At 40.8% G+C, this 14,244-nt stretch overlaps 1 protein-coding gene across 8 annotated transcripts in view; it reads right to left on the reverse strand.

Annotated features, from left to right (window-relative positions):
* arhgef39 (Rho guanine nucleotide exchange factor (GEF) 39) overlaps positions 1-14,244 on the reverse strand; it is a 102,600-nt gene that overhangs the window by 37,938 nt on the left and 50,418 nt on the right. For 4 of the 8 annotated variants that reach the window (XM_061807812.1, XM_061807805.1, XM_061807809.1 and 1 more), the window contains 4 exons: positions 12,475-12,577; positions 9,315-11,134; positions 9,153-9,222; positions 8,824-8,980 (listed from right to left, as the gene is read on the reverse strand). The gene's annotated coding sequence lies outside the window, so the exon portion shown is untranslated. The remainder of the gene's footprint in view (positions 1-8,823; positions 8,981-9,152; positions 9,223-9,314; positions 11,135-12,474; positions 12,578-14,244) is intronic. The other 4 variants (XM_061807807.1, XM_061807811.1, XM_061807810.1 and 1 more) reach the window with 3 other exon arrangements.

Raw genomic sequence — 14,244 nt, forward strand, 5'->3', positions numbered from 1 at the left:
TTACAATATGTTTCAATCTAGTAAATTGCAAGGATATTAAAAATGTAATATTAATGGGTTTCAAGTGGTCATAGTGGGCAAAAGAGCCAAAAGCCATAACTTGATGTTCATGTATACAGTTTGCATGTTATTGATAAATTTGAAGAGCTGAAGTTGGAAATTCCAAATCAGACAAAACAAAGTCTAACCTTTTTGGAAGGTTCGCTGCAACGCTTCAACACGACTTGGTTAGCATCGAGCCCGCAGGGTTAAATTAAATAAAAATGAAAATCACGACTGAAGAATTGGTCAAATAAAAACAGCAATGAATGCGACCAAACCGGTCGCTCCTTAATCGACCTCATTGACGCATCCTGAAGTTTCAATCGCTCTCGACATGCGACACTTACTTGATGGTCATCAAAGCATTCTACATATTAAGACTTGAGTATTATGACAAATTTACATTCCAATAAAGTGACCTTGAGGAGTCAACGCTGAAGAGGAACGAACACAAGTACCCCCCTCTTCATCGCCACCTTATTTTTAGTGCTCTTTTATCTCGTTATAATTGGCTTATTCTCCAGAGGTACTTTTTTCTTTTATTATTATTTTCAAAGGCGATCCCTTTATATTTGGCTCTTCACAAAGGCGGCACGGCTGTTCCCGTTATCACTTATTTCCTCCAAACACATTGTTAGTGCTCCTCTTGATATACTGTACCTATTATAGTTCTCGGCCATTCAGCTCTCATCAGACAAATCCGACAACGGACTATTTGATGCTTCGGGAAGAACAAAAAAAAAGAGATTTTTTTCTTTTCTTTTAAATATTCAGAGCGACCACGCGGAGGCCCTTGGGATTCATCATGCATTGCTACAAACAGCTGTAAGCCTGCAGGTCATCTGACCGTGGCTCTATCTTTGTTTTAATAATTACACAAGACAGCTAATAATGAATATTTGAGGAGTTTGCTCATACGTTAGGTGGAGCTTTGATGAAGCCTGTCTGATGGACTAACAAGTGCATTGTATGATTTGGGCTATCTCATGGAGATGAATGTCAATTTATCCAAGAATTGTCATTTCATGTGGAAAAGATATTATTTTTTATGTTAGCTGCCATGCATTTTTTTTAATAAAACTATTAAAGCTAAATTATTTTTTGATTAAAAAGAAAATGGGAGAAAACTAGTTTCAAACAATTTTAACCTAGAGAGCTTTAAAAAGACAATTTAAAATTCACAACCATACAAAGAAATCTATTTTTAACTATTATACATACATGAAGGTACTATGTCCGAGTACTGTATATGTATATTTTCCAGTTATCTAGACAGTGATGAAAAAAAGAATAGTAAATACTGGGATTCCCGGCCTACAGAGCGCACCTGGTTATAAGCCTCACTAAGTACATTTGTAAAAGAAATACCATTTGGTACATACATGCGCCGCAGCTGCGTAAAAACTGCCCACATTGAAACACGAGAACACGAGAAGACGGTACACGGAGAGTTTAACGCTTGTGCCGCCACACTAACGCCAACAGGGTCGATTAAAAAAAAAAAAAAAAAAAAAAAAAAATCATGGCAGTAACATGCTAAAGCAGTGCTAACAGGGCTGGACCCGTAAAAGTCACCTCCTCGGCATATATATTCCACCGGTCTCACTCTTACCTCTTCCGCTCAAGTGCCCCTTGTGGCAGTTTGGAAAAATGCACAAATTGGCCGCATCAGTTGCAGGGTTGAAAGCATGTGAAAAAAGTTGCGGCTTAAAGGACGGAAATTGCGGTAATGTTACAAGTATGTTTCGGTGTTTTATTATTATTATTATTGTTTACCGTACAGCATGTCAGTTGCAGAAACTCAAAAACCTGACAAAAAATGTATTTAACAGCAGTCCCACCACATTGGATATATATATATATATATATATATATAATAAGGTTTGACAAGTGACCAAGATTATGATTATCACCAAACAAAGTGCAGCTGTTCTAGTTGGCTTTTCCTGACTTCTCCTTCTTTTTTGTTTTCTTCCTTTGGAGCTTTGTTGCACTCACGTATTTGGAATCATTCAAAATTCCCTCCAATTTGACTAAATCCCTACCGCAATCAGTGTATCCAAAAAAACTTTCAGGTGTTTGCTTATAACAGGAGTCAAAAAACAAACAAACAAACAACCAACAACAAAAAAAACATGAAAGTCCTACTAGAACAGCTGTACGTATTCAATCAATAACGTAAACGTAATCAAAGGCACTTTAAATGATAGCAAGTGTGTGTGCTGACACCCAGTTAACAAGAATTTGAGTGTGATGATGGATGAGGTTGTACCTCTTGTCCAACCTCATGATCTCAGTTGTTTACTTGCACTTCTAAACGTACAAATCTGGAGGGCAGTTCTGGTAAATTTCCATTAAATTGAATGGCCAATGGCATCCAAACAATACCTTTCGTGCCTTGTAAAAATGGGCTTTTTCGTCTTTAAACTATTTTCTGCCAAGCTTTCGTTTTCCAATCTTTAATCCCAGTTTGTTAAGTGAGAAACTTGCCACATCAAGTGAGAAGAAATCCAAAGTCGGAGAAGTTGTCAGGTCAGCACTGTCTGCTTGTTTTGGATCATGAACTTGCTCTTCCTTCTCTAATGATTTCTGAAAGAGCCAAAATGTATTTCCCCAAACCAGATCCACACCCCGCACCCTCCTAACGGGCACGGCGCCTTTTAAACTCAGCAGAAAATCTATTTACTCGCAAATTAAATCCGTGAACCGGCGTAGCCCAGGAAGTTGTACTTGCGGAGAAACCGAGCAATTACTTGGAAAGCTCCGGCTTAGGGAATAAGCTTCATCCGGAGAGGAAGGTGCGCGGCAAACTTTTGGTCGGAGACACTCTTGGGCGGTTCGGGAATGCATGCGCTTGACACGTTACAAGAGAAGGGTGGGACGCGTTCGGGAAAACTTCCTCTGTGAAAGTGAATCAAAAGTGCGCGGGGGGGGGGGATTCTCAAAATGTAAGGTAGTGGTGCTGGGTTTGTGTGTGTCTGGAAAGCCTTGCAGGTGTGTTACATCATAGAAAGTGTGTGTGTGTGTACTTGAAACAGTGAGGCAGGAGCGAGCGTATGCAGGTAGGTAGAAGTGGTCGTTATCCTGTGGGAATTCCTTTGTTGTCTTTGTTTTGGAGTGCAAAAGGGAGAGACTGCTTTTGACTAAACCCCAAAACTCACACAAGCCTGAACTCCTCGATAACTTATATGCAGCATTTTCCGGGAGGCTTCCGACCACCCCAATGTGCAAACGCGCTTCTCGATGCGACTCGGCTTCAGAAGAGGCGCCTACCCGCGGGGAAGTCACCAACACGGCGCCGACAACCGGGACGCCGGCCGCCGAGGGATTGGCAGAGCCTGCTGTACTTGCAGCTTGAAATAAAAGAGGGCGTCGTTTTTATAATGCTGCTTTCGATATGCGAGGGAATCTCGTGTTGACTTCCTCTAGTTCAAAACTTTGAGGGCTGCGATTGCCACCTAGCAAGACAGCCAGCAGTCCAACTACAACCAGCCTTTCATTTTCTATCTATCTATCTGTCTATCTCAGTGGATTTTGGGCAAGAGGAGAAGTCCACTTCGCACTGGTCACCTAACCTTTTATTAAAATGCCATAAACAATAATTATCATGACACATTCTGTTCTCAGCAATGCAGCCTAAAGGCTTCTCAATTATCTAAGGCCATCACAAGAAGGAGTCACACCATATCACTTGCAACAAAACTCCTTTTAATGCTACATTTCAGCGTACGGTGACAAGTTTTTTAAATGTTACGTTATGCGGGATTGACAGACACAGCCAATGGACCTTTCTGACCTGTCAATCACTTGTACAATAATAGCCAATCAGATAGCCACATTGTCTTAACCCGTGGCTTGACACGCCCCTCTCGTCATATTGTCCCACAAGCAGTGCTAGTTGTCAGTAGCGTGCGCTTGGAAAAGTCCATGTTACGAAGAAAATGGTCCCAAGATGCAATTCTGATGAAACATATCCTGCTAGGTTACAAGGGGTCCGCTTGATTCATTTTCTAAAGCCTAAAACATAGATGACGAAGTGTCTACGATGGATTAAGGCTTGCGGAAGAGCGCACGTACAACTAAATGGGGACAATATCAACAAACACAAGGCTGTTTGTTCGATGGTAAGTGAGGGAGACGTATCTCCTCTGAGTTTGAATTATTATCAGTGCTTTATACATTGCAGGAGAGCAACTTTCACTTTGTTAGTGTATCACTGACCTGCTGAATGAACTGTGTCATGTTTTATGCCGAAGAGTTGGATTAGTGATATGTAAATGCGCCATGTCATGCAAGAGAAATGTCTATTTGCCCAATTGTATCACATCAGACTTTTAAGACAGAGCACTGGGTTCCATTACAAGCCAAGTCAAATGAATACAACCGCTCACAAATAAAGACTACAATGATATTCCTCGTGATCTTTCCAAGTAAAAAGTACTCACCGTGCTTTACATGTTCAGTACAATTCTACTAGTTTATCCTGTTGGATTTCAATATGAAGTTTGTGAGGCGTCGAACTTTTTTGCATCCATCGCCATGATTTTGCTGTAACTCTGACATTGCATCCTGCTCTGTCCAAAATTTTAATTCCATGTCTATATCCTTGCATGTAATAGTTGAAACCTCTCTGTAGAACTCTCTTGGACAGGTCTGTCGCATTTGGCAAAAAACATACCACAATATTATCTGGATTACGCGATAGAGAATCGAATTCAAACCTGTTCTGTTCAGTCGCCATTTTGGAAGCTTGTGGGACATGGCAACTGTAGCTCAGGGGGCGGAGCTTAAGATGGCCAGTAGGAAAGGTCCATTGCCACAAACTCAGGACAAGTTCTACCAAACTAAAGCTTTTTATGGTGTGCCTGAATTATTTTCTATAACTCACTGTAAGTTTTCCTATTTCCTCCTCCTCCACGTTGCAATTCCATCGCTTCAAACTTAATTTTGAACTCGCGAAACGTTCCGCGGGGGAACGCATCAGAGGTACATGAAAGCGCAAAAGCCTCTTTTCGATACGGCTGCCTGCGCCACATTTACACGTTGCCAACAATGCGCGTAATCAGTTAAGAGTGAGGGGGAAAAGGCAACACAACAATCACAATGCAACGCTAAAAGAATCATAATGACTTTTGTGTTGATCTGACTTGTCTTCGTTCACTCCGCAGAGACAGAAAAGCCAAGCGCGGTAAATGCCTCGCCGCCTGAATTGCACGCCTCTCGGTCCCAGTGGCTGCTTTTGAATGGACTGAAATTGCATATCTGCTAACCTAGCTGCCCCCCATTCAGACGGCTTTTGACTGTAATAAATTGCCTCCTGAATTGCGGCTTCATAAATGGCTCTTAAATGGAGATCAGACGCCGGTCTGATGATGTTTTAATTGTAACTTGCAGAATGTATTAGCGGTGACCTACAGCTTTTTGTGGCAGCTTCCATTCAATATGTATGTGCATCCAGACACCTTGGGTTTAGAAAGGTTAATTAACCTCTGGTGGTGGACCTTTCCTCTGCACTTAACTTGGTCTATGTCCTGATAGTGCCATTAACCCGCGCCCTAGCCTCTTAACCCCTTCTATCATTACCCACGTAAAACCCATTAAAACTTCCTATTGATTTTCTTTTCGCCATATATCGTACATATTTTTCTGTACAGCTTTGTAACTTTTTTTTTAAAGAATTCAACATACATGCACGATTCGAAAGTGATGAAAATCGCAATATATATTGGAAACATTTCCCTCCACGATAACAAAACATCTTTGCTCTGTTCAGCTTTGGGACTAAGTTTGTGATCTTGAAGAAAAAAAAAAAAAATCGCCATTATCTGATGTTATAGCTCAAATCTATGGGAGAAAATTGGGTGTGGAAAAAAAAAGATAAATAAGCATTAAAAATCACCAAAGAAATTATAAACCTTAACCCTATGGAAAATTGGAAAATATAGGAAGTTAGCTGAAACTACAACTTTCCAAGCGACCATGTTTTTCTTGTAGAAAAAATATTTCTCAATAAAACAGGCCTTCTAAAACATTTATATTGTTCTTTAAAAAAAATAAAAATAAAAAAACAGTCATCAAAATTAAAAACTGTTTTTGTGCTACATAAAAACAAACCAGAACAAATCGTTAACAGTTGCATTTAACTTTTTTACGACAATGCATCTGGGGCAGATAGCTTTCAAAATCAAATCCATCTGTCTGATCCATTAAAAGTGATGATGTGTGAGGTCTGGCCGGATGTTACAAAAATGCAAAGAGTAAAACGTTGAAGTCTTAATGTCAAGTGACGAGCGCAAATGTAGAAGGGATCAAATTTGAAGTAATCTGTGTCAGGGCCATGATGTACAATGGCGAAGTCATTCTCAAAGTTGTGGCTCATTACAGTATTCATGACTTAAAACGCGTGTATAGTCCAGTTTGGACACATTTAGCAACCTTCGGACTGGAACCACACAAAAAAAGTGGAACTTTAAATCAAATGTATTTGGATTGCACTTTTCACACATTTAAATGCGACTTCATGCTCTCTTCAACTCTTCGGCTTATTCGACTTCGAACATATGGCGTGACTTTGAATCAGAATGCGGAGGAGGTCATCCACTCACACGTCTATTTGTTGCCGCTTTGATCTAGTCCCCCCCCCCCCCCGTTTGCGTGTCCTTGAACACACCAGCACCAATCGGCAGGCCAAGGCCTCTCATGGCCGTCAGATGCACGGTCGGTGCGAATGAGGGCCAATGCTGCAAAGTGGCTCAAGTGCCGCTAAGTGCTGTATTCACGCGGTCCGCTCACCCCTCGCTTTTGCCGCTTGCCCCGTCGCCATGGCAACGTGCGTGACTACAAGAAAAGCTGCCTTCAGTCGAGACCCCGCTGCTTTTGTGATTATATTGTATCTGGCTTTTAACGCTTAAATGGAGCTGATGTTAAATTTGCCTCATTTTGACATTTGAGTCTTTCACAATAAAATTCAAGCCTGGTTCTCTAAACAACCCAAAATACACAAAATATTACTTTATGAATGTCTTCATATGTCTTGATGAATGTTATTCATTTGTTTTGACAGTCTGTCACAGTTTGAAAGCATATTATCGACACCTACAGGACTCAGGTGGAACAGCAACTACTGACATCTGAATTCGAAAATTACCCAACTAAAACGTTCGTGTTTATCACAAAGCCCGTTTGAATCGGGTTCTAACACTACTAAGAACTAAAACTAGGGAAGAGCTCAGTTGTTCGTAAAGAAATTATGATGTCAGCAGACACTATTCTACTTCATATAATATCGCCAAGGAAAGAGGAGTTCAGAACCATGAGCAGTCTGAAAACTTTACACACCAATTCCGAAAAATAATTCCATGTAGATATTTCTTTACCTAATTTTATGTTTAAATATGAACAGCTGCCCTAGTAAAAATGCTTATTCTCGCTGTGTTTCAAAGACCCTCAATTAAAATATGGAATTATTTTGTGGAAAAATCTGCAAAAGACCAAATTTATTGCTCTTTAAAACCAATTAAAATCCTGGCGGAGATGGAAGGGACGATTTGAGAATAAAAGATGTCCCTGGGACGGTTGCGTGCCGGTGAATGACTTGAGGAGAAGGGGGTAATTATTTTGAAGGGTATTAAGTCATCAGATTTACTTTTATCTTGATTGCATTGTGGAAGTCGTGCATAATTAATGGGGGGAGCTTATTAGGAAAAGATGATTAGGCAAATTACACAGGTGTCGGGTGCATTTTTCATGATGAATTTTGCCAGGACAGTCCTGGATTTCCCATCTGTTCTGCTCCTATCAGAATGTCACTCCAGGGCAAATTAACGCGACGTGATAAAAACACAAACTCTCTCGAAAATTACTTTGAAATTATAACGGAACCTCCAAAGTCGAACAGAATCCATTCCAATCCGTTGTCGCTGGGTGAGGATGCAGTTTCACAAATAATGCAAAGCCGATTAAATTTCCAAACGGTCCCAATCAATTTACTCTACAGCCAAAGTTTTCAATCAAAAATACATAACCCTTGTATGTTTATATGAATATGTGCCCTGCAATTTGCTGCCAACCAGTTCAGGATGTAACCCGCCTTCTGCCTGAAGATAGCTGGATTAGGCTCCAGCACTCCCGTGACCCTTGTGAGGATAAGTGGCTCAGAAAATGGATGGATAGATGTTTAGGTATTTCCGCCCATGACTTGGTCACTCGGCTATGACTGTACTGTGCTGTCGTGTAGTTAAATAGAATGTAAAGTATTAAACCGTTTTTTTTTTTCACATTTTTGCTTCAATTCAATGAACAGTGTGCTGCTCCTTCTGGTGTGCGTGCCTTGGCCATCTGGGGGCAGTATAATACAGACATGAAGGAGTCGGCCACATTTGCATCGTTTAACCGCATCGCAGAGGATAAAAAGTGTTTTCCTCTTTGTTCTTGTTTAGTTTGAAAATAAACTTCAAGTAGCAGTAGCAGTAAACAGCTTCAGTATTTATTTTAAAGTCACTTCACTAGCTGCCAAAATGCTGCTTGTTCCGAAGTGAGCGGAGCTCACTGCCGCCATAGCGCTTGGATCTAAATTCTTTGCTTGCAGAGTTGATATCTCGCAAGATTTGCTGGATTACTATGAGTTGAATTTCCAATGTTTGAATATTTCACAAATGTCTCTGTGTAGTTTGCCTTCAAATAAACAAGCAACAAATGGAAGGTAAATCTCATGAGTTTTGGCCTTTACTCAAATAGTTTCATTCTTTAAAAGCCATTACCGAGCACATAATTATGACTCACCTTTAAATGTTTTTCTTTGTGCGAAGAAAAAGCAGGGTGCTCTTCACTGGCGCCATTTAGCACGCCCAAGCCTTTTCAGTTCTTTTTCTCTCTTTTTAAAGGGTTTCTAATAAGTGACCCAACTGATGCTTTAACCTTCATTTTAAGCAATTTGTCTCTGGGGAAAAAAAAAAGTGGGTTTAAAGGCCAACCATAAAAAAATGAATTATTCCTCTGACCAATGTTTCCGCACCCTAATTATACATTGGCACATTTGGACCTTTTTCACATTGTCACAGACATCATTTCGACGCGGCGATTGCAATTGAGACATTTAGCGGCGGGCTTACACTTAAAGGATTACAACTGGAACCCGCTGCAATCATTGTGCTAATCAACACGATGCCGTAATCACAGCCACTGCGGGAAAGTGAGAAAGATTCAATCAGCCCTAATTTAAAACTCTGAATGCATTTGTTCATAATTATTGGTTTCATTTGCAGTGAGCAAACCTCGTCAAGCGCTTTTATTGTTTGGGGTGCGAGTGGAAAAACATCGTCTTCTTCAGCGCTCAGCGCGAGCGCCATGTTTTCTCTTGGTGTGGTCCTGCATTTATTGGGGCTCCCCGTGGATTACTTCAAGGACCCCTCAGATCATTAGGCTCTCAGGCGCCTGGGTTTTCACCCCTCGCACCTGTGAACCCTCCTTATAAATTCTTTCCTCGCTCCTTCCAACAAGCTAATCAGTCATGCTGTTTGAGCCTCGCTCGTCTCAGTCTTTGCTGTTTTTCTGTTATTTTTGAGACAAGAAGATGTGACTATGCGACTTCTATTTAAAAGCAATAAAAAAAAGATGAACATGTTTCAATATCTTTTAAAAACACTCGTACGGTAGTGCCTTAATATAAAAGTGCTAAGACTCTGTTGAGCTGAATGCTAACAATGCAAAACACAGATGACAGGCTAACGAATAGCATCTGCGTTGCGGTGTTGGAGCCCCTTTTGGATCGGATATTTGAACACAAACGGTGCAACAATATACACAGAAAGAGCATGTAACGATACTCACAGGCGTATATTGTTTATCCTCTGCAAAGAATGTCTCATATTACTGAAGCTTACTGCGCACTTGTGATTTTCTTCTTCACGTAATACGTATCTGATTGTCGGTATTATACCGACCTGGGTGGTGAAGGCGTCCACATCAGATGGAAAAGTTAAATTCATGTATAAAAAACATTGAATATTGTCATGTTTTTTGTCTCTCTGGTGACATTTTGTGTTTTACAAAAAAAGGCATTGTAGACATTTAAAGTTCCTTCAGGTGTTTTTAAACAGTCCCCACCTTCCCTGTTCACCCGAGCCAGGAGAAAGTACACTTCCCTGTTTTTGCCAAATACGGAAGTAGGATGTAAATAAACCGGATTCCAATTGCATATTCGCTGCGGTTTGTGCGTGCAGATTAGATTTCATTAGGATGATCAAGCATCGAGAAAGGGAAGATGACAAACTCTCGGGCCTTTTTTTGGGGCCTGTCAGGTGTCTCCTTACAACCCACCCAGCCTTTTTTTTTTTTTTTTTTTATTGGAGTCACATCAGATAATGTAGCAGGGTGGATAATAATGAGCAGGGTGACAAATAGAGAGAAGTTTGAAGGATGGCTGAGTGGACAGACGTGTGACCTGGAGAGGAGAAATTGGATTTGGCTCCTGTCTCTTGGCACTTGGCAGAAGGGTGGCGACAAGCTCGGTAAACTACCTCCTCGTGCACACACACACTCACGCATACTACGCATATGGCCACCTCCCCTCCATGCCATTTCCATTTCATTTCCACAAAGCATGAAATTAAAGCTATTTATAACCGGCTTGATAATTACATTATACTTATTCCATCACGATTAGGTTTCTGGTTTTTATGATACAATGTCACAGTTTTAATTAAACCGTCCCTGCTTCACTTCATTCGCCCTCTCACAACTTAGCCGAGCTCGGACCACCTGATGACACACTTTTACCACCGCCAGCTGATTGACAGCCGCCGGACGGGCAGCGATTACACTTGTAATCTGTGTAATTTGACGTCGACATAGCCCCATTTGATTGCGGGGCGAGGGGGAGGCCTTAAGGCTGCCGTGTGATGAAGTTTGTCGTAGCATGTCACCTTTAGGACGTCTCACTTTGACGGTTAATTACATTACCGAAGCCGCACTGGTCGAAAGTCCTGGATGTCACCTTGGAGGAAGGGATGATGGAATAATGGAGTCCCCCAGGGAGGAGTAAAAAGAAGATCTCGTGTTAGAACGCCGGTGTCCAAATGTTTTCCTTCGACAGCTGCATACAGAAAAACGCAAGGAATACAAGGGTCACTTTGACATTTTTCAACTTTAAAACCAAACCATCAGAGCAAGTTAATATTGTTTTTAAGGTTAGGTTAGTTTAAAGCTCATCGAAGCCACATTTATGTTCCGTGTCACTTTTGACCCGGGCAAAGAATATCCTGATCATAATTGTGAACTACAGATCTTTTTTACAAATGTGTAAGGATGTGTCTGATCTGAAAAGAAAAGGACGCTTCATCCAAACTCAATCTTTCGGAGACAACGGAAAGTGTTTTTGTGTGTTTTACACCACTCATTTGGATAAAAACAACTCAGTAGTAGTTTTTGGTATTTTGTGAGTATTCAAATGTGGGTGAGACTGTTTCAAACTCCCCCATAACAGTCCCTTCTGTCCCATAAAATTACACAAATTTATGGTATGTGCAATTTCATCCATCCATCCATCCATCCATCCATTTTCTTATCCGCTTATCCTCACAAGGGTAACGGGGAGTGCTGGAGACCTATTCCAGCTGTCAACGAGCAGGAAGCGGGGTACACCCTGAACTGGTTGCCAGCCATGCGCAGGGCACACAGAGAGTCGCAATCACACCTTTAGAGTGTCTAATTAATGTTGCATGTTTTTGGGGTGTGAGAAGAAACTGCAGTGCCCAGAGAAAACCTATGCAGGGAACATGCAAACTCCAAAGATGGAGGGCTGAGATTGACCCCGGGTGCTCAGAGCTGTGAGGCCATTGATTTCCACTTTTTTAAATTTACATGCAAAGTAAATGGACAGCACCTGTACAAAAGAATGATACGTAAAATATTTTCATTTTCGTTCACTTTAGAGAAAGTCCTTAAATTTCTGAATGAAAAAGACAAGAAATGTGACAAAGCAAATAGATGAGTATTTGTCAGGATTTTGGGGTGGTCCGCACACCTGCATCTCACTAAAATCGATCTGGATCTGCAATCGAACAATTTTTAAAGCAGTTACTTGTTAATCATTAATGTGATGTTTAAAAATGGAAACCAGACACAGAGCAAACCATTTTTACTTCAAAAACAAACTATGTGGAGAAATGTTATTATTTTACCTGGAAACTCTGTGTCTATGCGTATCTTTGTCACCGGTTTATTTTTTTTAGTAGTAGCACTGTAGTCATGGTCGGGTAGTTTTCATTAACGGTGGCCCATAGTTTGGACAACACCAAGTTAGAAGATAGCAAGAAATGTACCTTCACTGAGACCATATCAGAAAGGAAAGTTAGTGAATAATTGAAGGAGCTCAATAATAAAAAGGCACGCTAAATAAAATATACAAGCTTGTCTTGATTAAGGCGTTCTCACTCGTCTGCTCGGATGATGACGGGCTTTTTGTGCGCTGCTCCTTCCTGCTAACATTCAATATGTCCACTTTGTGTAAAGGCGCCGCTTCTTGGCTGGAAGCCTCCTGGTGAAAACAAAAACAAACAAACAAAAAAAAAAAACTAAAAACAGGAGCCACAGGAATGCTTCGCCGATGGTGTTGGCTCAAGGCTCAAGACCACCCTGGATGCTCATTCATGTTTTATTGTGGAGTGTAAATGCGTCCCACTCGAGTGAATTTTGGATACACAAAATAGTGCAGACCAGTAATTAATACCTTGTGGATATTGGCCCCGCCCGTCCCTCGTTTTTTTTGCTTTTCTTCTTCCACTGTTGATTGACTAAATCATGCAAAACACTCCTAATTATAAGACTCCCCACAGGATGATTTGTGTCTCGCAGCCGACTGCAAATGTCATGCATGAGTGTTTGCTGCGCCAGTATTGACTGTGCCGGAGACAGATGGGATTGAACTTTGTATGCAGCTCCTCATCCAAATGAGCCGCCTGCCGGGCCACCTAAAATGTTGTCAGGAGACATTTATCACCGCGCTGATATTGGCCTCTCGATAAAACTCATGTAATGGCCAGTTAGTGTGTACCCCCCGCCCCCATTTTCCTCTAACTGATATAATAGATAATATGACTTGACTTCACTGCAAAAGTGTCACTCTATCACAATTAATATTACCATCAATGGATTAGCTGGTCATTTTTCTGAGGCTACATTTAATTACAGTATATTCTGAAAATCTGATTCATGAAATTTCTTTCCCCCAAAATAAGCCATAGGCTACATTTAAGACAATGTAACACTATGCACGGTTTGAACATTAAATCTGTGCTTACTTTGAAAAAAAAAATACTGTATTGAAGTCACAATTCAATTAAAATGTATTACACATGGGTAGACAGTGGTTCATCTGGTAAAAGCGTTGGCCTCACAGTTCTGAGGTCCCGGGTTCAATCCAGAACCCGCCTGTGTGGAGTTTGCATGTTCTCCCCGTGCTGCATGGGTTTCCTCCGGGCACTCCGGTTTCCTCCCACATCACAAAAACATGCAACAGCAATTGGACACTCTAAATTGCCCCTAGGTGTGATTGTGAGTGCGACTGTTAGTCTTCATATGCCCTGCGATTGGCTGGCAACCAGTTCAGGGTGTACCCCGCCTCCTGCCCGTTGACAGCTGGGATACGCTCCAGCAGTCCCCGCGACCCTCGTGAGGAAAAGCGGCGAAGAAAATGGATATGGGTAACATGGGAAATTTTAGTTAAACCAATGGTTGAAAACAAAACAAAAAGTTTAAAAAAAAGTTAAAATGCAACTGTACTTAAAAGTTATATACAATGAAATTTCACAGTTTCAGGGATTCTTTGTATACCATTCGATGAAGTATCTATCCGTAATAGCACTTTACTCCCAAAATTTCAATATTAAAATAAAATTGGAGTCCTACTATTAAAAGAAGCAATTTTGTAGCAATTATGTTGCAACAACACTTTGATATGAACCTAAATAATAAAAAAATAATAAAAAAACAGGTACTACTTTCAGGGTACCGATGACCAGTTTATTGGCTATTCATTGCTGCTTTCAGGGTTCATTATTTTTTACACCAAAGTATAATTAGACAAAGTACAACCACTAGTGGTATGCAAAGGAATAACTGCCCAAGTACTCTTCAGTTGTATTTAACTTTTAAATTCAAGCCATGCATCCATCCACTTAGTATGTGATTCCATATAAATCTCTT

This window comes from Syngnathoides biaculeatus, chromosome 20 (genome assembly GCF_019802595.1).
Source record: "Syngnathoides biaculeatus isolate LvHL_M chromosome 20, ASM1980259v1, whole genome shotgun sequence".
NCBI classification, from domain to species: domain Eukaryota; kingdom Metazoa; phylum Chordata; class Actinopteri; order Syngnathiformes; family Syngnathidae; genus Syngnathoides; species Syngnathoides biaculeatus.